Source organism: Linepithema humile, chromosome 3 (assembly GCF_040581485.1).
Source record: "Linepithema humile isolate Giens D197 chromosome 3, Lhum_UNIL_v1.0, whole genome shotgun sequence".
In the NCBI taxonomy this organism is placed as follows: Eukaryota; Metazoa; Arthropoda; class Insecta; order Hymenoptera; family Formicidae; genus Linepithema; species Linepithema humile.
In genome coordinates this window covers 22,255,758-22,279,990 of record NC_090130.1, presented here as the reverse complement: position 1 = coordinate 22,279,990, position 24,233 = coordinate 22,255,758, and the positions used below count along the sequence as shown (strand labels likewise).

The 24,233-nt window shown below is 41.6% G+C and overlaps 1 protein-coding gene across 3 annotated transcripts in view; it reads left to right on the top strand.

Moving 5' to 3' along the window:
• hth (homothorax) overlaps window positions 1-24,233 on the top strand; it is a 379,079-nt gene that overhangs the window by 156,965 nt on the left and 197,881 nt on the right. The window lies entirely within an intron of this gene.

Genomic DNA, 24,233 nt, shown 5'->3' with positions numbered 1-24,233 from the left:
TCTTACTTTGTTGTGCTTTATTATGATGGAATAAATTAAGAACTATTAAACTTAAGCATCAAGCATCAAAATGTGAAGGCCGAAAAAATATATACATTTTGAGCTAGGTATATAAATAAACAGGAATGGCGATTGCTCGAATAGATAATAATCTTCTTAATGGATCTTGTCGGTTATCGGCGACATGGTTTGTGAACGACGAGAATCAGTGAGACGATCCTGCGTTACTGATCTGTTACGAGCGCAATGGCTACTCTCTTTTTCTTAATTTCCTGTTGTGCGCATGGCGCGCGCCGCAATAACGAGGCGCTTCGGTTTAATTAGATTAATTAAATTGCACAGGCGAGGCGGACCGCGCGAATAGTGCTCGAAAAGATCAAGCTTTCTGAGAATCTGTCGTTAACCGCATTACTATTGCTAAACTATTAATTCATCTTTTTACGCGGCATTTTCTAAACAAAATCGTTCATTTGACTTATTTATTATTTATTTTCAATGTTGTTATTTTTAATGTTGAGACGTGTAATCAATTTGGAATTTCTTTAATCTTTGAAAGCGCCGATTTATTTTCGTCTCTTTTCGAATTAATATATTTTCGACGAATTAATTATGCTGCGCTCATTATGCGTATAGTCCAACTTCCGTATTTTTTTCTAACTTTCCATTTTTTTTTTTCTCTTACTACATCGTATTTCACATTCATTATACGCCGTAGTCGCTCCAGTAGTCATCAACGTAGTGCTTAACACATGGACGGTAAAATCCGATGTTCAATCCGATGTTCTATGGTAGCCTATAAATATTAATGCCTTATATCGCTTTTGCTGTGGCAAGCCGAGTAACGACGCTATTAGTAATTTTGAAGAATGGAAAACCAAGGATAAACGATGTACGCGTAATAACAATCTTGAACGGGTTGTGCTCATCTTACCACGCGGTTACTCTTTAACAACTCGTGCATCATTAATTCTTTAGCGCAAAAAGTCATATAATCAATCTTTGCAGATATTATTACAGCCAACTCATTAAAGCTTTATTGCCACCTAATCAAAACGATTTACGTCAATAGTGTATAATTTAGTATTACCGCTTAATCATTAAACCTTCATAAAGTTTGTGATCTCGATGAAATACAAACATCGTTACCATCTTAAATTAAGCAATACAATCGTGCTCATTAAAGACGCAAGAATGTATTTAAAATGTATTTAAAAAATTTTTTTCGCTTACAATCAGTTTCATTTATCTTAATTTAAACAATATTTGACAAATCATCATTTGATGAAATTCACGATGAAAAGAAAGTGCAGAAAAAGCCTCGATGTAAGAGAGCGTACTCCGTTCTCAATCGGCGATCCGCCCGCCAGCCGATAATTATCGAAGAGGCGAAACGAAGAAGAAGGCGCGATATATGCTCGTCCGGCTCAGTCGCACAGCCCAGACCTTCTCTCGCGGTCGCGGCAAAAACCTTCTCGCTGAAGCCCACTTTTTGGTCGTTAATTAGTTGCATTTTTTTACGATCGCGCGCACACGTGCAGAGCGAGCCGACGAAATGGACGAAGTATGCGCGACCGTGAGGGAAAAAGATAATCGAAGAGGAAGAGAGACACTAGAGGAGAGGACGCGTTGTGAAAGCTCGAGTTAATTTTTAACACGCGCAGTCGGGGAGCCTCTTCTCGCATAATGTTCGGCATTGTACTCCTCGGTTTTGCCTCCTTTCGCTGGGACCTACGCGAATTCTTTGACGCGACTCCACGATGACGAGTGTGTACGAATTACGTACACTCGCCACGTCAGGCATCGCTGCGACGTTTAAAGTGTAATTACGAGTCGTGACTTGAAGTATTCATTAACGCTCGCAGCAAGAGGCTTCTTATGGACGTACAGTGGCTAAATAGACCATTCGAGCGTGCATTGATCGTTGGCTTACGGGAACGGTATCTGAATAATCATGTACTGCTATCAGAACATCATCAGGGAAATGTCGATCAATGATTATAATATAAGTTGTTCGTGTAATTTAATATTTTATAATAATACAATCGAGAGAGGAAAAGCAAATGTAAAAATAGGAGATGATTTAGTTCGTTTATGCATGCTATAATATTTTTATGCGTAGTTAACAATGTTAGTATTGCTTCAGGATACTGACAAGAATGGCAACACTTCTTTTTACATATACTTTTTACATACTTTGTATAATATTAGATAAGCGAATGTAAGAAAATTGAAGGAGGAGTTACTAATTTAATACATGCGTTCGCGTTCGACGATCCGTACAAAATTAATTTCGCGCCGACGCGTCATGTCCGAGAGAAATTAATTTTGCACCGTCCGTCCTTATAAAAATATGATCATGAACGGCGTGTATTACAAGCGGCTTAAATTAAGCGCGGCGGTAAATCATGCGTGGATGGGCGGTTAATTAAAAAATTCGGTAGTCGCCGTGAAAGGTTGGAATTAAATTTCGGGGCGAGTCGCGCTTAACGATGCATATTTATACTTATTGAGCACTCAGATCGATCGGATTTAATGTAGCGATTTTGTGGAAGATTTGTCGTGGAAATAAAATGTCTTGTTATCGTAGATGTTTCCTCTTCATTTGTATTTCTTTTACGATCGCTCGAACAAGACGTTTTCCTTTGCGTATCGATTTTACACGAATATATATTCTATTGCATCTCTAAATGAGCATTAATTGCTCACAATCATTATCGTATATTTCTTTATTTTCCGCCGTGTGTAAATTTCTTATGCATGTTCGATTGCAATTTGTATTAATGAAATAGGATATAGATTCATCAGAGATCGTCGGAATAAAATATATTGACTGTTGCTTGAATTTAATTTGGTATAACTAGATTCGCGACGACCAGTGCGTTGTCAGAATGCTCGCATTCCCATCCCTATTTTCCACGATAACGCACATATTTACGAGTATAAACGCTTCGAAGGCGCTGTTACTTTCGCAGGACCGGTGGAATAGATAAGATAAGGGGCTTTTACCTTCTTGATTATTGACCGTTCCCGTCCGTTCCCGAAGACTCCTTGGCACCTCGTTTCGTGACGCAGAAACTTTCTCAGCTGCCGTCGCACGGTGCCGAACGGAGCCATAATGGTGTGTTGGTCGGATCGTCCGACAATTAGAATGCAAATCCGCGGTGCTCGCGTATGCATATGCACGAGACGGGCCCGTAGGCATTCGCGGCCCATATGCGGTTCTATCCGTCGGGCATCGGGTCTCGCACTTTTCGACGTGGCTCGTTGATCAGATTCCGACTTTTAACGCGTCTTCGATCTTAAAATTCGACGCCTTTTATGACCTCTTGTTCCATGAATCGAGTGCCTTGAGAGCGACGCGATAACATCGAGGTTCTGTTCGAATAATTGACAATGTGTTTGAACGTGAAAAAATTGAATGCCAGAAAATTTTACAAGTCTACAATGCGCCACTCATTAACTTATTGCTTTTTTTTATTCGCAAGAATAGACGGTATAAAGCGCGATGGAATCGAGTGCCTTCGGTGGGTCCGTAAGTATGCGCGATTTACGTTTGCGCGGATCTGCACGCGCGACGATAAAAGTGTCACGTAGTTATAGCGAGTCGTTCCAAGCTCGGTTTCGGCTTACTCAATGATGGTGGTGGCTGAAGCACAAAACCGTAAGTGCTCGCGCGCGCTCGGAGATAGAATTTCTTACGACCAGAAATACGACAGTATTAAAATCGGTTTTACACCGCCCTGGAATGGCTACGAGCCGGTTAACGTCGATCGCGGCTATGCACGAGGATTTCCTTTACATACGTATCGCGCTCGATCCCGCAGATTTACCTCTAATAACGGCTCTCTCAGACTTTTCCAGCCCTGAGCGAAAGACGTCGGCTCGCGAACCCTCGAAGCTTTCTTCTCCTATCCAACGGTGAAAATAGATTTTTTCGCGGCTTGTGCCAAGGCGGCGTTTCCTTCCGTCTCCGTGAGCTCGTTGTATCGGTTTCACGTTCTCTTTCGCGGCGTGTTTCTTCGCAGCCAGACGATTCGGTAACGTCGCACGGTCTGTGGTCGCTCGACAAATAGATTACGTGCTCGCGAGGGGTATTCTTCGCATGGTGCGCCCTCGTTCGCCCTCGTTCGCCCTTTCACACATGCCACTCACGTTCTCATCCGCGTTCCCGGCTACGTCGGAGCTGCTCATCGCCCTACGCGTTCTTTTCTATTCCGTCCTCTCTTCTCGAGGCGTCTCTCCAAAAATTGCAACGCGTTAGCACGAAATCCACTAACCATTCCATTATTAAATCTGTGTCCGCATTACATGCGTGGGGGACCGCCGCGACGTCGCCGGCATTGAAATTCACGTCACACCGGAACCGTCGAAATGATGAGATGGGAGCTTCTAGTCGATACGGATTATGCGTAATGACTTTATCCGCGTTGTGCAATTAAGCGCGACCGCTTGCCGATAATGCATCTTGATTAAAAAATTATTCTTTAATTTATTCACGCGAATATATACGTTGATGTTGCCTCGCGCTATTTCTATCGCGTCGAATGCCGGATTCTTCAATTATACTTTTCACACGCAAGCGATGATAATTAAGATCTTTAATTAAGAAAATGTCATCGCTTAATAATTTCTTGCAAAGTATTTAATGCAAATCGCGTGACATAAGGTAGCGCAAAGTGGTGGCAACCGGTTGAAAAATCGTGAAAACTCTACATAGTTCGATGCCGCAGGTCGTTAAGAAAGTTAATTATTAGGTAGAACGGTGGGTAATCGCCGTGTCTCTCATGAGTGCACGCGTAAATGTAACCGGCTCGTGTGTGTCGTCGCCCGTCGCGCTGACTCGCACCAGATTTTACTTTCAAATGGCCGAGCGCGTTCGCCTAAGATTTTAATTCGCGATGAGAGCGCGTCCCGCTCGCGGCATCGGTATACAGGCTCCAATTACGTCCTAGGGTCTAATTATTCCTTGAGAAACAATCTTGGTTGCCGACACCCGCGCTCGTTCCCTTACGTCGTCCTCGTCCGGTCCTCGTTACCTGTCTTAGTCGTTCAAGCGATTCGTTCGTTTATCGGAATTTTGCTGAATAATTAATTTTCTCAGGCTTTTATTCATCAAAAAGTGGTAAATTAGCCTCCACTGCTGTGTGATCATATTTATTCATCCATCATGTCCTTTAAACATTCTCGTTATTTTTACTCGCTATTTTCTACTTCTTATAATAACAACTTGGATTTTTGAAATTGTACATCGAATAGTCTTTGTTTTTTTTTTTTACTCTGAACTCGTGTCTTTTACATATTGAGTCCGCAACTGCATCGCTGCAGTAGTTGAGAATTAATCGCAGTTTCGTATACCTGGCAAGAGGGTATAATATCCCTTACAACTCGTACCCGGAGTTAATTATTGGATGACTCGTAATTTCTACCGAGACGGTAGTTTGCTCCGCTATAAATTACGCGATCCCGATGTCCGTGTAGATCGTGACCGATCGACTTCTTGTCCGTGGAGGATAACCGACGTTCGCTGTACCGGCGGGATTCAACGACAAAATGAGAGCCAGCGGCGATCGGCGAGCTACGGCGGCGCGACACATGATATCGAAAAAGCAGAACGCGCCGGACGTTGAGGTGACTAAATCGACCGTAAAGTGCTATCACTCGCCGGCGGGGACGCGCTAGCAAGAAAGCTGGAAACAAGGGGAGGACGGGGGAGAGCGTGGAAGACCGGGGTCGGATTTGTCCGCGTTCCGCCGCCGATTGTGCAGAAAAAGCTTGCGCCTGTGATCTCACCGCGTGAGAGGCCCCAGGCGAGTTGTTTATCTACTTATTATGTCAGTCCGTTGCTAATTGGGCATATTTGAGGATCGGGGACCGCGGCGGTCGCGGCATGTTCGCACGTATCTTGTGCGAGAGCGGAGGTCGTTCCTTTTCTTCCCCTCAATGCGTCGTCTATGCAGCGAGCTCGCTTTTATTCGCGGCATCCGCGGACTCGCGATTACAAGGGTATAATGTCCGGCTGTGGCGGGGGCTTTGCCGGGCCCGCTGCAAGAACAGTCGCATAACTTTCGGCGATCGCGGCCGGCCCGCCATCCGTCTTTGGCAACTATCGCGCCATCGGGCGTCCCGCTGCGTGCTCGCAATCGTACCTCCTTTCTCTTCTTCGTTCGCTCGCGATTCTCAAGCCGGTGCGGAGCGTCTTCTCTTTCGCCGTTGCGTCGGCTGACAGCATCGGCGTCGGGAGATGCATCGCTTCATTCCACGCGGCCGGTCACTTAATCCACTTTCCGAGGACCGGCGATGACTCGCGCGAATTTAGACGAGTGCGGGCGTAATTTGCGATGGTTATTCAACTTCTCATCCCGTCCTGCTAGAAAACAGATCTATCTCTCTTAGATTTCTAGCAGCACGTGGAGAATTAAAGAACATATAATTAGCGTCATTTTTTATCATACATAAAATATTAGCAACGCAAATTTTTTGAAGATTTTTTGAGACATAATTTGAGAAGTAATTTGCGTTGTCCCGAATATATTAACAAGCAATTTATTTCGTAAAGATTTATCCTGCTGATTCTGCCTCGCGCGACTTCTCGGACATAATGCCGCGGATGACCTTGCGTCGAGCCGACGTCGTAAAGCAATTTTGCAATTGTCTTATCTTGATATCTTACAATTAAGCAGACGTTATAATTTAAGCGCGCGGCCGCAAAGAGAGCGCAGCGCGATTAAGACATCGGGATATTGCTGGACGATGAAAAGGAGCGAAAGGCGGGCGATCGGGACGGAAGAGGCACGAGGAAAGCGAGACGAGAAGAATAAGCATATTCAGCGAGAATAGCCGCTCGCGCGCGGAGGTGGGAGAAAGAGTCTTATCCGGCGCACTGGATAGGATGTATGCAGCCAGTCGCAAGGCGGTGCAGTTTATTAATGTGATTTATGGGGAGGCGAATGCCCTCCTCGAGCCGCGGTCCTTCGCAGTCCACCACCGTCCACCCGTCCACCACTCCGTCGTGTCCGGCGTGTATCGAATCGATCGAGTTTTGTTGCACTTGTGCGACAGGGAGAAAGAAGGAGCGCACCGTCGCGTGTTTATGTGTGCGTGCGTGCGTGTAACGCGCGACTTGTCCCATACTGGACCGTGCGATCGGTCGTTCGGTTTAAGGGCTCTCGGATTCCAATGCGCGAGTTGAAACGACGCCGCGTGCACGCGCGAGCCGCTTTGATAGTTCATAAAGTGAAACGGATTCTGATTCGGGGCCTTTGGTAATGCAACTCGCCGTCTTATTGAATCGGCCCGGCATCGCGAACGGCCACGCTTTTGTGATCGTGAACAACGGGGGGATTTACGCGAAAAAAAGTCATGCTTGTTTTTTTTTTAACCGCTGAGCAATCTTCTGTTTTTATTCATCAGAAGTATATTACTCGATATCATAATTTTAAGTGGTCTCGCGCATTTAAATTTTAAATTAGTTATTTCATAAAATTTTATACATATACTTAAGCCACTTTCTGAGGAAACAGCTTGTATGTTAGTAATTAAATGATTAAATAGTTTAGTATCGGATATACTTTGACATCATTATACATAAGCTTTGATAATTCTGGAAGATTTAATTAGATATTAAGGAAGCGAGCAGATAATTTCGATCGTCGTTCGATAATCGATACGATTCTAGGTTTCGAGGCGATCCAAAGTTTCAATTGCCGCGGAGAATTATCAGTTCCATAAAAGACTTAACGATCCTTCTTATCTATCCGACGCTCTCGCGTGTACCTTCGCGAACATAAACGTCCCTCAATGACGTGGTCCACGATCCGCTGGTGATCCACGCAAGAAGAACGGATACTTAACGGACAATTTATCGTACAATTAGCGTCGTTTACTCGGCTACACAGCAGAATATAAACTTGAAAAGGTGCGCGCAACCGGTTTAATGACATCTATCACCGCGATTCTTGGATCCAACCGCCGCTATCGCAATCGTGGCATACATCGTGCAACTTAATAAGCGGCGTAATCGTGTTATATGAAGGTCGTTTAGAAGCTTGATTAGGCAAGTGGACACTATCTATCTTTTCAAGAATGCTCTCTTTTCTTCGTCTTTCGTTGAAAATGCCGTGCGTAAGATACGATCGGTTATAAATATTCACGACGGACATGATGTATCTGTCTAATAAAATCTTATATTAATAATTGGCGGATACAGCTCACACACAAACGTTGAGTACATAATAGCGGTCGCTATAATTCAGTGCGTAACTCAGATTTGCGGTAAACTTTGTAGCTGCAACAAGAACATTATTGCACATCACGGTGCTGGGATAATTATATACTTATACCTTATCAGTGATCGAGATATAATAAAGTCGTATACATCGTCTAATTGCGGAACTTGTGCACATCGTTGCAGTCGAGATGATTATTTTCACAATCATGAATTGAAACGCAGCTAATTAAATTCGCACACATATTACGATAATATTTCGTTTCCGTCGCGCTTTTATCGTCAGTGTTTTTGCCGTTTCTGCGAGACTATTATGGGAGAATTTTTCTTCATGCGCGGCACGAATACGTATCGCTGGGTCGGAGGAGGGAGCATGGACCACGTATATTTCTTCCCACGCGAGGTCCCAAGACAGGGCCAGATCCGCAACGAAAGTGGCGAGTGGTCAGTGCCGAATACCAAACGAGCGACGAGTATCCGCCCCGCTCCGACGACGACGAAGCGGCGTGTCATACATAAGGTATGACCGAGCCGGAGAGGAGAGAAAGAGAGAGAGAGAGAGAGAGAGAGAGAGAGAGAGAGGGAGAGAGGGTGAGGATAAGGAATAGAAATGACGCCGAGCGGAGGAGGGCGAAAGGTCCGGTCCGGCGGAAAGAGGATATCGAATCGATATAACGTTGCATCGCCGAGCTCGCGGTCCATCTTGCCCCCTGGGACCGGAACGGGCGATTTTCTCGGGTCCTGATCAAAGGGAGAGCTGCGTGTGCGGGCATATATTCTCGCATCGCGTAATATTTCATGAGCCGTTTCTCTTTGTCGACGATCGGCCGCGCGAGGAATAGGGAATTGCTATCCGGACACGACCAGTTCGGCACGACACCTCGATAGCAGCGGGAGAGGAGAGAAAGAGAAAGAAAGGTGGAGCTGTGAGACGGGCGAAGGGGGATAATTGCGGCGGACACGATCTCGTCCCGGAATCTCACGCGAGACCGGCGAGAGAGAACGCGGCCGCAGGACGGAAAAGGAAACTTGGGTTTTTCGCGGCGCTTGAGAGAGAAATCGTTCGTCGAGTGGTCGCGGATGGAAATTGTGGCCCGTTGAGAATTCATTCTTCGCTGAACCGTTTAATGCGCCATTTCCCGCTTGAACGGCTTCTTAAAAATCTCCGTAATTCGATTTTTACATTTTGCCACGGTTATATTCGGTGTATGTATTTCCGCGTGTTTACATCTCGTGATATTATTTATTTAAGCCTATTGTGTATTGCTGCACATGATTCGATTAAAGAGGAGGCGTTTCGTCAGCTCGGCAGCGCTGAAAGAAATTCCGCATCATTAATCTTCCCGCGCGTCGACGACCGCACTTTCAAGGTCGCCGAATTAACGATTCGAATTCCGCTGTGTATCGAAATTTCATTCAAATTCTCGGCAGTCACTCGCGACACAAACGGTACAGTGCGCTTTGACCATCTGGCAGCGCGCACGTTCGCTCGAACGATGTATTGTGAGGATCTGGAAGTCGGTGGATGACGAAGACGGGCGAGCTGGGAGACGAAGGAATGCATAAGGTAGAATGAGTCGTTCATTCGTTGAACGCGTTTTAGAATTCGCGCGGCGGCATGTGTCTTGTCATATACGTATTTTTCACAAATTATTCTCATTGCTTCTGCGCGTTTCTTGAACATTTTCAAACATTAAACACTGCGTCGTATTTATGAATAAATTAATTTTTCCGGGAACCCACTTTTCCACTATTTCGATTAATCTCTAATAATGCAAGTCATTTGCTTTACGTTCCATCCATTAAAAATAATTTGTTTCCATTTTATTGCTTCTTCATGGAAATACGAAGAATATGAATTTACTTTGAAGGAAAGATTGCAAGAGAATGCGTTAGGCATTAAACCCTGAAATACTGCACGGACTTTCACAAAGATATTCTAAACAACGCAGTGTCGAGTCGTCGATCGTATCGGAAACTTTCAGTTCTCCGCTTGATAGATCGGTTCGCTGACGTAATGTTCGATGCAAATCGTCGAGTGGCAGGTGAACGCGCACCGAAGACGTACTCCCACGGAGACCTTGGCGCGATCGCCGGACGATCTCTTCGTTAAGCGCAGGACGGAGATGACATGGCATCTCGCGGGAAGTGGACTGCTAAGACAGAGATCCGGACGCGTTTCTGCGCACATGCAGTCGCGAAGGAGCGCCGGTCATTTATCCTGCGCGATGTCAGGGTACGTTGCGCAATACGAGGCGTGCAAGAGTAGCAAAAGAGAATATTGCGAGATAAAACCTCTTCCTCGCGCTGCGTCGTTCGCAAAATAGATCCCGCGGTGGTTATCGCAGATAAATCGCCTCGCGGGCAGAAGAGATTCGCTCATCGCGGGCAGGAAATGGGTTCGTGGGTAGCGAAAGGACGGTAATTGATTCTTATCGTCGCTACCGCGTAAGGAAAGTGGAGGGTAATCGATCGCAACTGCGAAATGATTGAGGTTTGATCGATGTTCGCGTTTTATTAGTTAATCAGCTACTCGTTCGCATCGCGCAGTGCGGTGAAGGATATGGCGACTAAAATAATTGGAGCGCTGGAATGTGTTTGGCGTTGAATATATATATACAGTCGATCCGGGCCGAGCCGGCGCACTCTTTCTCTCTCTCTCTCTCTCGGCAATATTTAAAATTTCTTCAACTTCTTATCCGCGAGCTGCCTGATTGATGCTTCTTAACATCGCCGCGCGTGTGCGCATAAATTAAGGAACACTCGGCCGTTTCTCGAGAAGTGTTTGCACCATAAGGAGAGAGCAGCCGATCCTCTATAAGAGGTGGGCAGGATGGATAATCTCTGAGGATCTACCTCGATCCTCCATTCGGTCACGCCCAGGGTAGGACTTGGCGGCTGCTGCGCGTCATCGCGCCGTTCGTAAATTCACGGCGGACAAACTGGCAAGAATAGTTCGCATAATTCCTCAAGGCCTACCAGTTTTGACGGCGGCGGTCGACCTATCTTGGCACAATCTATCTCTTTCGCTCGCTGCTCCTTCGATCTCCGTCTGTCTCTTTCCGACGAAAGTTTGTCCGTCTCGTTTCGTCTCTTTCGTTCTTTCTCCGTTGCTTTCTGTACGTCGGTCTCCGGCCTGCTCTGTGAACGCACGGCGACGGTTTTAGATTCCGGATCTCGACGACCAAACGAAGAAATATAGGCTTGAAGAATACTAAACGAGGATGAAACGCATATATGCAAATAAATATTTAATTTGTTATAAATATTTTTCTTTCGAGTATTATATTAAACACGCTTATAAAAGTATTATGTAAACAAAGAAATTTTAATTTCTAGATAATTAATATCGCGCAGTACAGTTTTATATGCACTATTTTTCACGCAGATACTAACAACAGCAAAATGGTCTGATTACTGATAATTTTTATTATCATATCGCATATCCGTAGCTGGTGCATTCTAATGTTTGTTAAACACCCGTAGCACGTCTATTCTGTGTGGATATTGGCGGATGTCGATAGGCAAAAAAAACCGTTGCAAAAGATCATAGGGACGCACCTCCGTAGATAAAGATCACAGACAACACCCGCATTTTCTACGCGCGTGCACAATATCCGTGGACGCACCGGTGTCGTGCGAGATATGCATTTTGCATTTTACACGCGTGCATGAATCACGGTCTCGCTTACGTACGCCAAAGATCGAAGGTCAATCGTGATCCCGCGAAAGGAGAGTTTGATTCGCCTGTGACGAAGCAGCTGCTGTCTTGCGAGCATAATGAATACACAATTAAAGATCGCGATTACGTCTCATCGGTGTATACAACTTAACGCGTCCGTAGATGCGAAAACTGGTTTCGCGCGAGTGAGCTTATCTCCGCGAATACGAAAGTCTTTCTCACAGCGCTTCCGGTCGCGCAACGATCGTTAGATTATCGCCGATTGTGCTCGGTCATTAGCGATTGCCCTTTTGTTCTTATTTCCGTTTCCTTCGTTTAATCGTTGCACAATCGGTGACTCGACGAGAATTTTCATGCTGTCGATGCTGACTGCGCCTGCGCGATTTGACGCGAGTTAATATTCTGATTATAGTTGTTATCGATCGATTACTGAATGCGACTACATCCGCGTATAAGAAATGTAAAATTAATTTTATGTAGGAGAAACAAATAAAATATCGAAAATGCGCTCGATTCGCTTCACTAGCATTACTCGCGGCATTGCCTTGCGATCGGAGAACGCTCGGGGAAAAACACGAAGCTGAATGAGAAAAAAGAAGAATGCCAGGCTGTAATGCGCTTATAATTAATTTCCGCGTAATTAGAGGACGGTGGCGCGGACGCGGGACGGCACGGCGGTTATCTCGGCTGGACGATCGTTACATGGCAACCCTGTGGACGGAGGCTGCACAATGAGCGGCAGCTCCCGTTATTATAATACATCGGAGAAAATTAATATACGCAGGTACAATCGAAATCTCATCGCTCGAAACAGGCAGCAACTTCCTAAGTACAAACGGAAATTATTCATGCGCGGATGCTCAGATATTAAGAATTATCGCGCTGCAGTAAAAATTGCGTGAATGATAATAGTCATATTATAATATATTACTTCTTTGTCCGCTTCTTTGTTCGCTTTTACACAAATTTTGAAAAATTGAAAGTTATAGCGCTACACGTTCAACAGGATCCACGCATACGCGTCGATAGTAGCAGATTCACGAGAGTCTATTTCGCTATGTAATTTCGCTGACGGACTGACAAGAGCGAGCGACATAAATGCCGGCCGTATATGGACGGCGTACCTCCAATTTGACCCCGCTCGGTTGAACTCTTGTCGCGCGATGCGTTGTAAATCATCAAGGCCCACCGTGGTAGCGATACGTGCCTGACCAGTTTGATGGCCGCGGCTCATTGACGCGGTTCCTCGATGCCCCTCCATTCACAGGATTCGCATCGTTATCGTATATCCGCACGTATTTAGACTCCACCTACCGCTGCCTTATCGATCGCGATCGTACATATTTTCCTAGCCGTGTTTCGTGCGAACGAGATGACGCGCCCGCGTGTTTCGCGGTAATTGCAAAAATAGGAAAATTCAGAATATTAATTTCCCCGTTAATAGATTATCAATTTAAATAAATTGCCGAAATTAAATAGTTTATCGAGTTGATACAAAAATATTATCTTCAGAATAAAATGTTTTTAAAATATCAATGTGTTGAATTAAAACCGTTGCGAGTTAACTTTATTTTTCTATACATTTAGATTTCTCGTTTAATTGAAATGGACCGGTATAATGAATGAGGAAGGTAAATATGTAAAGTAAATTAGTAACGCGCGTTTTAAATATCCTCCTAATTTTGAAGCGGCGTAAACGCGCAATGATATATATTCGATGTAACATACTTTAACCACTATGACTTATTGATCGTTCGACCGAATAAGTTTATTGGGACTAGTCTGCTTCAACATGTTTCTCGTTTCTGCAAATAACTTTAGCGTTGTATGAAATATGGAATTAATCGCAGTCTAGATTACCGATTTAGACGGCATCAGTTTTAATTGTTGAGATTTATTTCGTTTAATTAAATTTGTGTGTCTGCTGAAGTTAAAGATTTTTCATTAAGAAAATTATACGTCTTTACGGAGAAAATTTTATATAAAAGATTACTATGATTCGGCAGAGAATAACCGCGAATCATAAGAGGACAATTTATAAATTTAACTACTACAGCCATTATGTGAAAAACATTGTAAAGATTTTTCTAATTTCTTCATGATCCGCGGCTGCTGTACATAGTAATTTTTTATGTAAAATTTTCTTCGTGTTTAACGTGTTTCAGAAATTACGTTTTTGGACTTTCGCGAAATGAAGATTTTACAATCTTGTTTAGGTTATTTTATGCTCTTCTCGCGCAAATTAATATAGCACTTCGAGAATGTTTCGCGACCATCAAATCACGTAAGCCTATCTTTCGATTCGTCGCCGAAGCCATTACCTACCGCGATCCGCCTACTAGAGTAGCAACTTCTGCTCCCTCTCTTGTTCGGTGCTTCTGCTGGTTCGCTGAGATCGTGGATAACAGTTATTAGGGGCTTTTTATAATGCTCGCGTATCGCCATTCCTCTCGCTTCACTGGCCCTTTCGCTCGTTCTCGCTCGCGCTATCTTGTTCGTCCTACTGTTTTGTGCCAAACCGCTGACCGGCGAGCGAGTAACCACCGGTTAAGCGAGATGGACGAACGTCGCATGAGTGCGTGAGAGAAAGAGAAGATCGCTTTCCTAGACCTCGACGTGCATCCACGGTAAGCGTATGCGCAGGACACTCCCCGACGCTTGATTATATATAATTATCGGCATTTTAATAACTAATCATTTTCCCTGCTTCTTCTACCACCGCAATTCTGCGGAGAAAGGAGCAGCTTCCGACGACGAAGTTCGCTACCGTATCTCCGGCTTCTTTCGCTTCCTCTTCGGGACGCATCTTCGCTAAGAACTCGGCCGACCGGCTGATCTTCCTATCGTTTCCACTTTGTAATCCGCTAAAATCTTAATTATACACATGTCTAGTAATATCTTAACGGTTCTTTTGACAACATCGTTTTGTCGAGTGTAATCAAATGTAATATCGGTACATAATTGCTGTGAATTGTGAAATGTGTGCTTGATTAAGAGCGCAAGATTGAAGATCAGGATTATATAATGATTTTATTTGGAACATAGTTTATTCTTTAATTATGTACTTATCTAGTCATGTTATCATCATATAAAACAAGTTTCGGAGAATGATATTATACAATACCTTAATTTATTTTTTGCAAGAGAGCACAAGTTAAAAGATTAAAAAAATTAATCTCCATATTAATGCTTATTTTATCGTTAGAGTCCTCAAGTCAAATTATACTAATTTGTCATAACATGCAGAATATGTGCAATGATCAAAATATTAACTTTATTGTTCTAATATATTGTCATAAATGATAATTGCCATAGAATCGTATAAATATTCAGTATAACGCTCGGTCGGAGTTAGCTGCTCCGCGAGGAGAAGGGAAAAGCCTGCAGGATGGTACGGCTGAGAGGGCGACTGTTGGAACCCCGTAAATATCCCCGGGTGTAATTAAAAGCTATCGATTTGTCGTAAGCCGCGTAATTGCACGAGTTACTACGCGCTTCGAATAATCGCCCCGATCCCCCGCCGCGGCCCCTGCACTCGGTCCGAAAACTTTGTTGGGGCCGCGCTGCCGGAGATAACGGAATATTTACATATTATCGCGGAACAGCGATCCCGCACGATCCACCTACACCTCCCGCGGTGAACCCATCAGCCTCATGGGGGAAAGACTCGTCGGAATCGCGCGCCACCGTAGATTTTCGGATCTCATTAAGCAGGGATGAGGAACGACACCGAGATTTGAGCCTTAATGAATTAAGATCGGTTTTACAATGTAAAAGATCTTATGAAAATTGTGTGTACATAAAATGGATTTAAGTATCATTTTTGAACCAAAGTTTACTTGTCGGAATTAAAAAGAGATAAGAGTGGATATGAGAATAGTCGATCGAGAAACTTATTTCTAAGCTTTTGAATCAGTTTTTCAACTTTTAAAGAATGTGTATTCTTCCTACCGGATTTTCACGTTGCATTTCGGATGTTATCTTATAAAAACATCTTTATGTTACTTTGAGATCGTCTAAAATTTCGTGGAGAACTTCTAAAAGCAGACGTTCAAGCGTGAAACAGTCGCAGCATCGATTCTCCCGTTTCGAAAAGAGAGAGAGAGAGACTGAATCTCTTCTCTCGCACATACACACCACCGAAATTTTCAACTCCCACTGCGAACGGGAAGCTTTAAGGGGAGACGATCGACGCTTTAATGCTCCGCTCGAGCGGTGAAGTGGCCAAGCTTTATGAAGCACACGCGGTAATGGTCGTCTACTCGTGGAAGGAGACGAAAGGAACGATTTTGGCGTCGCGTCCGTGTATCCGTGGGCTCGTTCACGGAGTATAAGTGGACGACTCGGGGTCGTAACGCGGCGGTGAAGCCAACTCAAGTGGAGTTAAGGAGCAACCCCCGGGATAGCTCTTCCTGCGGGAATAGGAAGCCCAATACTCCGCACTTCCGTCCCTCTTCCTTATACCCGAAGACGCATAAATCACTCCCCTGTTCGATCGGCGCGAATGCGCTTCGAGGATGTCCCGGTGCCTCCCGATATTACGTAATGGCGTGCACATCGCGCGCGCAGGGATAAACTTACGCTTTTTTCTCCCCGGAAAATCGATAAATCCGTGCATTCTAGCAGTCGGTTTATTGATGCCTGCTTCAACGTTATTTACCGCTCAAAGAAGCGTCGCGAGATAAAACATTTATAGCTTCAATAAAATATCTGTAGTGTATTTTTATTGGAATAATATAAAAACCGAAATTATTAATGCACTGCTACGTCTCGCGAGCTGCTACTTTATTTTGGTTCTGTCCAATTCATGCATTTATTTATATTATTGAGTTGCGATTCAATCTCTAATAATAGAGTCATTGAGATTTAGTTTGCCTGCAACATTTTTTCGGATTATGAATTATTCTGATTATTTCCGATAGAAGCGCTTTCTTTATTACTCATCATATATATCATAGAGTTTTAAACACGTAGCACTATTTGGTGTTTCTTTTTCACCTTTTTCAGCTAAGCTCATGCATTTGTTTGTAAATGTATATTTGTTATTATTATCTCACCCGAAAAAAGCGACGTGTAGGGTCTATTTGTACCTTTAGTGGCGCGCGACAAAGGTGTCTCAAGGATCGCTCGAGAGAGGAGAGACGTGTATAGAGTGTCGTCGGATACGACCAGAGGGTGCAAGTGGTAGGTAAATGTAAGCAGTAAGCCATTTTCCAGACGATGAGGCGCGAAGCCCCGCACGTCCTCTTAGCACGGGTAATCCCTGCTTTGCCAACCGAACCGACCGATAGGGGGGAAGAAGCCACCCGCAGGTGCAACTTCGGGGCTTCGCCTCCCCGAGACCCATATTTAATATCGCTCGTCCCCGTTATAGTCCGCGCTTCGACAGGAGTAACTTGCTCGGAAACTCGTTTTCTCCGTACCGCACCGGAATATATTACGACGACGTTGCAAAGTCATTTTTTGCGCGACGAGACTTTACATCGCCTCTTCACTCGTGAAAGAATGCCACGTTTCGCAGAATGAATTTGATCGATCTCATGTGACAGATGTGATCGATTAGTATCGATAATCGAGTTGCATCTTGAGAAAAAAAAATAACGTAGCTGCGCGTGAATTAATTAAACGCGATTGTCGAAGATATCTCTGTGATTAAACTACTTGACCCCATTGTGCATAGCGACAGCTGATGCAATATCACGCATATATTTTATAACGCGATCTCTTCGTTATTATCCGTGCTTCCTTTTTTTTTTTACTCCTGTATCCGATCTTGCCTGTCTCGCTGATCGCCGCAAACTTTCATAGGTCGATCTCAAGGTTCGCGATTGAGTTAGGGCGACGCCGCATGTTTCTCACGTCCGTGACACGAATCCGTCGTGAGTTTCCTGTTCTAGAGTCAAGTTCAACTATTCTTGACAAGACCGGCAATTATGCACCCACGTAGATCGGTACCGATCGGCGAAGAGGAAAGGGCGGACAAAGGAAAGACGAAGAGACGAAACTACTTCCCTCTCTCTCGCGTTCGACTTACGTCAGTCTCATTACTCACTTGTATATTTATTACTTGATTGTAATGGATGGTTACACGATTGCGAATTGCCTGCACGGTTTCTGTACCTATTTGATAAATATCGATATTTCTATTCATTAAGGTGTGGTTTAGAGATATCGAATATTAAATATATGTCATTTTTCACAACAAAATACTTGAACAATGAAGATCTTGTCGCGAATTTGAAGTCGGCGCAGTTTGCAACATTTTGTACGTACCAGAAAATCCGCAATACCTTTTTATCGTAGGCGGAGAACACTCAGGCACAAGAACGTTAATAATATTGTCTACAGAAATAGTTTGCGAAACAGAAAGAGTGGTACTTTGCTACTCGATTGCGTACGACGTGCGCGATAAGAACTCAATTACTGTTTCATCCAATTGCGTGAATTTTCTTCGTAGCTTTTTTTCTCCTTACTGCTATGTTATTTCTCTCTGCTCGGTCTCTCTTTCTCTCTCTCTCTCTCTAGAAATGTTTTTCTTTCCTTCAATTTCTGCGTTCCTCCTCCAATTCTTGTGGAACATTCTTTCCGATTCCTTTTCGGCACTGTGTCTTGTGTATGCTGTAGCCCTTAAGCAGTAACCGGCGCATTAAATTCGACGAGCTGGAAAAATGATTTCCGCGGCACGCGGTATCGCGTTATTTCTGCCCTTCTTCCGCGTCGGCCTTCCTTCGTCGGTTCACTTTCGGCGACGTAAATTTTCAAGCCCGACCATTTCCCGAATTCTCCTGCAAGTCGGACTAATTTAAGTTTCGTCAGGGATTTCTCGGATGGCATAAATTTGATTTTACTTTGATGCCATGGCGTGTCCGCAATGATATAACACTCAGCGAACGTTGGATTCGCGCGGCGCTTTTTTTTCTACTCACTTTCGGTTCTCTATCACTTTCTGTCGACTTGGCAGACTTCTTTGTGACAATGGCGCGCGCATGACCGCTGACTGTTTTTGAGAGTCGTCCGACGAGTCAGCAGTCGGTCTAATTTAACCGGACGTTACTCGGTCATCGTGTGCGCGTTGCCACGTAATTAGCGTCGTGTAATCTAGGCGCGTGGCGATGCCAACGACACCATTGCGGCGCCGAGGCAGGCGTATGACGAAACCGAGAGACAATTTCATTGCCTGTGCGAAACTAACATGTCCGCGAAGCGACTGTTTGAAGCACACTCGGATGAACACCCCGAGTTTTCTTGGCTCCGACTGGTTCGCTGCCCTTTTGGTGTGTCGCAGACGCCAAGCCGGGGTGCCACCTGCTCGTACAAACACCTGAATAGTCAATGATTCGTCGCGGTAATCCCGCCATGAATGCCCGGTCTTTTTAAGAGGCGATAGGCGCACGCTTAACGACGCGCATACAGGCCCGGCACCTTTTTAGTCACCTCTCAGCATTATGCATGAATTCACCTGTCGTCGGAATGTCTCGAGGTGAGCCACTCGTGGGCATCTTTGATCTGTCTTCTGCGTGGCTTGGACGCATTATCGATAAAGGGCCGTTATATAGTGACCATATTAGACGTTCATTGATACACTGATGCGTAAAGATTTCATTCAACTGAAATTCTCAAATTTCTGCTGGCGACATTCTGAAAGAAATATATTAAACAAGGGAATGTAATCTAAACTCGGCGGGAATGCAGTGAGCGGTGAGAAACAGCCATGATTCCATAATTAGCGATAAAAGTTTTTATCTTAATATTAATGATATTATGTCAAAAAATAAATATACTTTGAAATGTAATGCTTTAGATTGAAATCTCGGTCTTTCTTTTTGTATTTGTACTATGTATTTTTTTCCAGCTTTTTTTTGTGCTGTATATTAAGAGAAAAATTAAAAATATATGTGAAAATGATTGAAATATTTTTGTGCAAAAGATGTTACGTTGACGTATACTAACGCATCGGGGTTAATGAATATACCATCATTCAAGACACATCGTCATGGCAGTCGGATCAAGAGACACGGTAGTGTCTCGCGCCAAGTTCACGCGCAGCGCAAGACCGACCGTGTATCTTTACGCGAGCCCGAAAGTTGAGACGAGCCGAGATTATCGGATCTCAATAACGGCTGGGCCGATTGAGTTGTTGTTGGGCTCAATCGATAGCGCATACCCAAATTACATAAGAAAAGTATGCTTGTTTTTACTGTTGGTGCTGTAGAAAAAAAGTTATAATAGTCCAAAGTCGAAATGTCTAAAATAGTACGATAAAAATGTCCAGCTAAAATGTCCATGTTCCGATTTCTGACGTTAGGTGCGCTGATGGCGCTGAGAAGCCGCGCGGCGCGCGCTTACGTTGGCATTTGCATTTATTTATCAAGAGACACGGTAGTGTCTCGCGCCAAGTTCACGCGCAGCGCAAGACCGACCGTGTATCTTTACGCGAGCACATGAGCTGATAGGAGTCGAGATTTTCATATCTCAATAATGCGTGGACCGATCGAATTTATAATAGGCTCAATCGATAGAGCACATGCGATTTACATAATAAAAGTATCTTTACTTTTTTTGTACATGCTTTCTAAAAAACTATATTAATTGCCAAAGTTTGCCAAAGTTTGCCAAAGTCGAAATATGCCGAAATCTATGTAAGGCTTGGTCGTCGTCGTCTGTTCGTCATCCTTCTCTAATATATAAGTTTTTCCTTTGTCAACTAGAAGCATCAAAATGCGACATGGTTGTCCTTTTCTACATCCCGTGAAATGTCAATTCCCGCATAAGAGCGTCTTTTTTCTTTCCTTTCTTTTTCTAAAAGATGTCTGTCCTTTTTCAACATGGCGGCGCTCAGACCTGTCAGCTCGCAGCTTTGATGACACTAATCACATTGATATAATTAATATCGGTCGTAAAATGTATATGTAACGTGTTGTGGAGACGAATAGAGATAGTGTATATCAAAATAATAGTATTCTTTATAAAAAAAATTTTTCTCGTCTTGAAGTGCAGAAGTGTAGCAACACACATGCTGACAACACTCTTAAAGGGAACGTTCACAAGTGTCCCCTCCCGATTTGATTCTCCTTGAAATATGTTGTAAAACATACAATTTGAGAAGACACGTATTTTTTTATAGCGGCCCTAACTCAAATTTAAAGGGTGAAACACCCTTTTGAAAAAAACGAGTTTTTTCTTTGTGTGTAACTATCGCCAAAACCGTAGGAGATATAAAAAAATGTTTCAAGTAGAAGTTGTATGGCTTGTAATGGGCTTTATAACTGTGTAGTTGGATTTTCAAAAATGTAATTTTTTTTAATTTACTCTTACCCCTTGGTATTATTTTTTCGAATTTCAAAATTTTTGTAATGACAAAAGTTGTAGCATTTTTTACGCTAAATTCAACCATATATGATTTTATTATGTTCCGAAATCGCATCTTTCAAAAATAAGTCATCAGTATCATATTATATGCGTCGCGCTGCATGACGCATTGTTTATACCGCACTTGTGTTGCGCAATAGTCGTTAAATAAATATAAAAATGACATGTTATCATATATTTAAGGAAGAAAAGTTAACTAAAATTGTTGCTAAAGCATCCCTTCCACATTACACTCTTATAGATAATCGCTGCATTTCGTATGCAGCGCGTTGTCATATACAAGTTAGCTATCAGCGCATATTACACTTTGAAGTTTTGCTTGCAGTGACCACGGGAAAATAATTTATGAAACGAAAACAGTGAATGAATCACAATCTATTCAACATATATCCACCCTGACTCTACTCTCTTGGCCCGACTTGACTGACAATGAATAAAATTCTGTACATACTCTTTTTCAATAATTTTAATATACTGCGATATATTCTACATACTATTACATTCTATTAAATTATTACGATTTTTTTAAACTATGGTATATAAAATCTTGAAATATAAAATGTATATTATAAGTATAATTATAATATATTGATACAATAAATAAGCTTTTATATATATATAAGCTTATTTATATATATTATAATTATACTTATAATATACATTTTATATACCATAGTTTAAAAAAATCGTAGTAATTTAGTGGAATGTAATAGCATGTAGAATCACAGTATATTAAAATTATTGAAAAAGAGTAAACTGTACAGAATTTTATATTTTATTTCATTCTCAGTCAAGTCGGGCCAAGAAGGTAGAGTCAGGGTAGATATATGTTGAATAGATTGATTCATTCACTGTTTTCGTTTCATAAATTATTTTCCCGTGGTCACTGCAAGCAAAACTTCAAAGTGTAATATGCGCTGATAGCTAACTTGCATATAACAACGCGCTGCGCACGAAATGCAGCGATTATCTATAAGAGTGTAATGTGAAAGAGATGCTTTAGCAACAATTTTAGTTAACTTTTCTTTCTCAAATATATAATAACATGTCATTTTTATATTTGTTTTGCGACTATGCACAACACAAGTGCGGTATAAACGGTCATGCAGCGCGACGCATATAATGTGATACTGATGACTCATTTTTGAAAGATGTGATTTCAAAACATAATAAAATCATATATGGTTGAATTCAGCGTAAAAAATGCTACAACTTTTGTCATTACAAAAATTTTGAAATTTGAAAAAATAATAACAAGGGGTGGGGTAAATTAAAAAAAATTTCATTTTTTGAAAATTTAACTACACAGTTATAAAGTCCATTACAAGCCATACAACTTCTATTTGAAATATTTTTTTATCTCCTACGGTTTTGGCGATAGTTACACACAAAGAAAAAAATCGTTTTTTTTTCAAAGGAGTGTTTGATCCCTTAAATTTGAGTTAGGGCCGCTATAAAAAAATACGTGTCTCCTCAAATTGTATGTTTTACAACATATTTCAAGGAAAATCAAATCGGGGGAGGGGACACTTGTGAACGTTCCCTTGTTAGTATTCTGTAGTTAGTGGACAGAAAGTGTACTTTGTGCACATTGGTGGAATCGGCAGGTATGTAATGTTTATAGAGAAGAAATGTCTAACACTTGGATTGAAGCTGACGATACGCTAATTAAAAAAAGACAATGGCCTAGAGGTGCTAAAGATGTTTTTGTCATTCTTACAGAAATTTGATCAAAAGTAATCTGTTTTTATATATGAAAAAACGCAATAACTTAGAAATACAAATGGTTTTTTATACCCTTTTTATGATCACTAATAATTTTCTTATAAAACATGTTGTAAAATATAAAAAAAAATTATTAGGTTTGTATAAATTAAGATTTCTATAATCAAAAAGAGGATTGTCGTATTGAAAATATGACGGGAGTGATGGTGGGATATTATTACCATTATTTTTACTAAAAAAAAGAATCATATTTATTAAAATTATTTTTACTAAAAAAAAGAAATGATATCTCACAAAAAAACCTTTTTTTTAAAAAAGGTAAAAAAAGGGCGCCAAGTACACGCCTTGTTATATTAAAAAAAAGTTTTCCTCATAAAAAAACCTTTCCAAAAAATTGTTTTTTTTTTAAAAAGTTTTCCTCATAAAAAACCTTTTCAAAGAACTGTACTTTCAAAAATATATTATATTAAAAAAAGTTTTTCTCACAAAAAACTTTTCCAAAAAAAGTTGTATATATCATAAAAAACTTTTCAAAAAGATTGTATTTTTTTTTTTTTTTCCAAAAATATATTATAAAAAAATCTTTTTAAAAAAATTATATATATTTATTATAAAAAACCTTTCCAAAAAAATTGTACTTTTAAAAAAAGTTGTATATATTAAATAAAAATTTGCTACATATTCTGTCTATAAAAGAGGTGATATCAGAAAATGACGCCAAGTTTAAATAAAGAACCTTTCAAAAAAGTTGCATGTATATCTAATTATTTATTTAAAAATGATATTTATGTTTATATCTAGTTAATTCTTTTTAAGTATACTTTTTAAAATAATTGCATTTGTATCTAGTTATTTTTTTTATATCTGTATCTAGTTAAATAAAAAAATTTTTCAAATTTAATCAAAATAAAAAAATATTACAAAATTTCGCAAAAAACTTGGCGCTGCTATAAAATAGCCTTCATTGCTCTATAATATTTTAAGATGTATAATAATATTTTAAGGCTATTTTATAGCAGCGCCAAGTTTTTTGCGAAATTTTGTAATATTTTTTTATTTTGATTAAATTTGAAAAATTTTTTTATTTAACTAGATACAGATATAAAAAAAATAACTAGATACAAATGCAATTATTTTAAAAAGTATACTTAAAAAGAATTAACTAGATATAAACATAAATATCATTTTTAAATAAATAATTAGATATACATGCAACTTTTTTTGAAAGGTTCT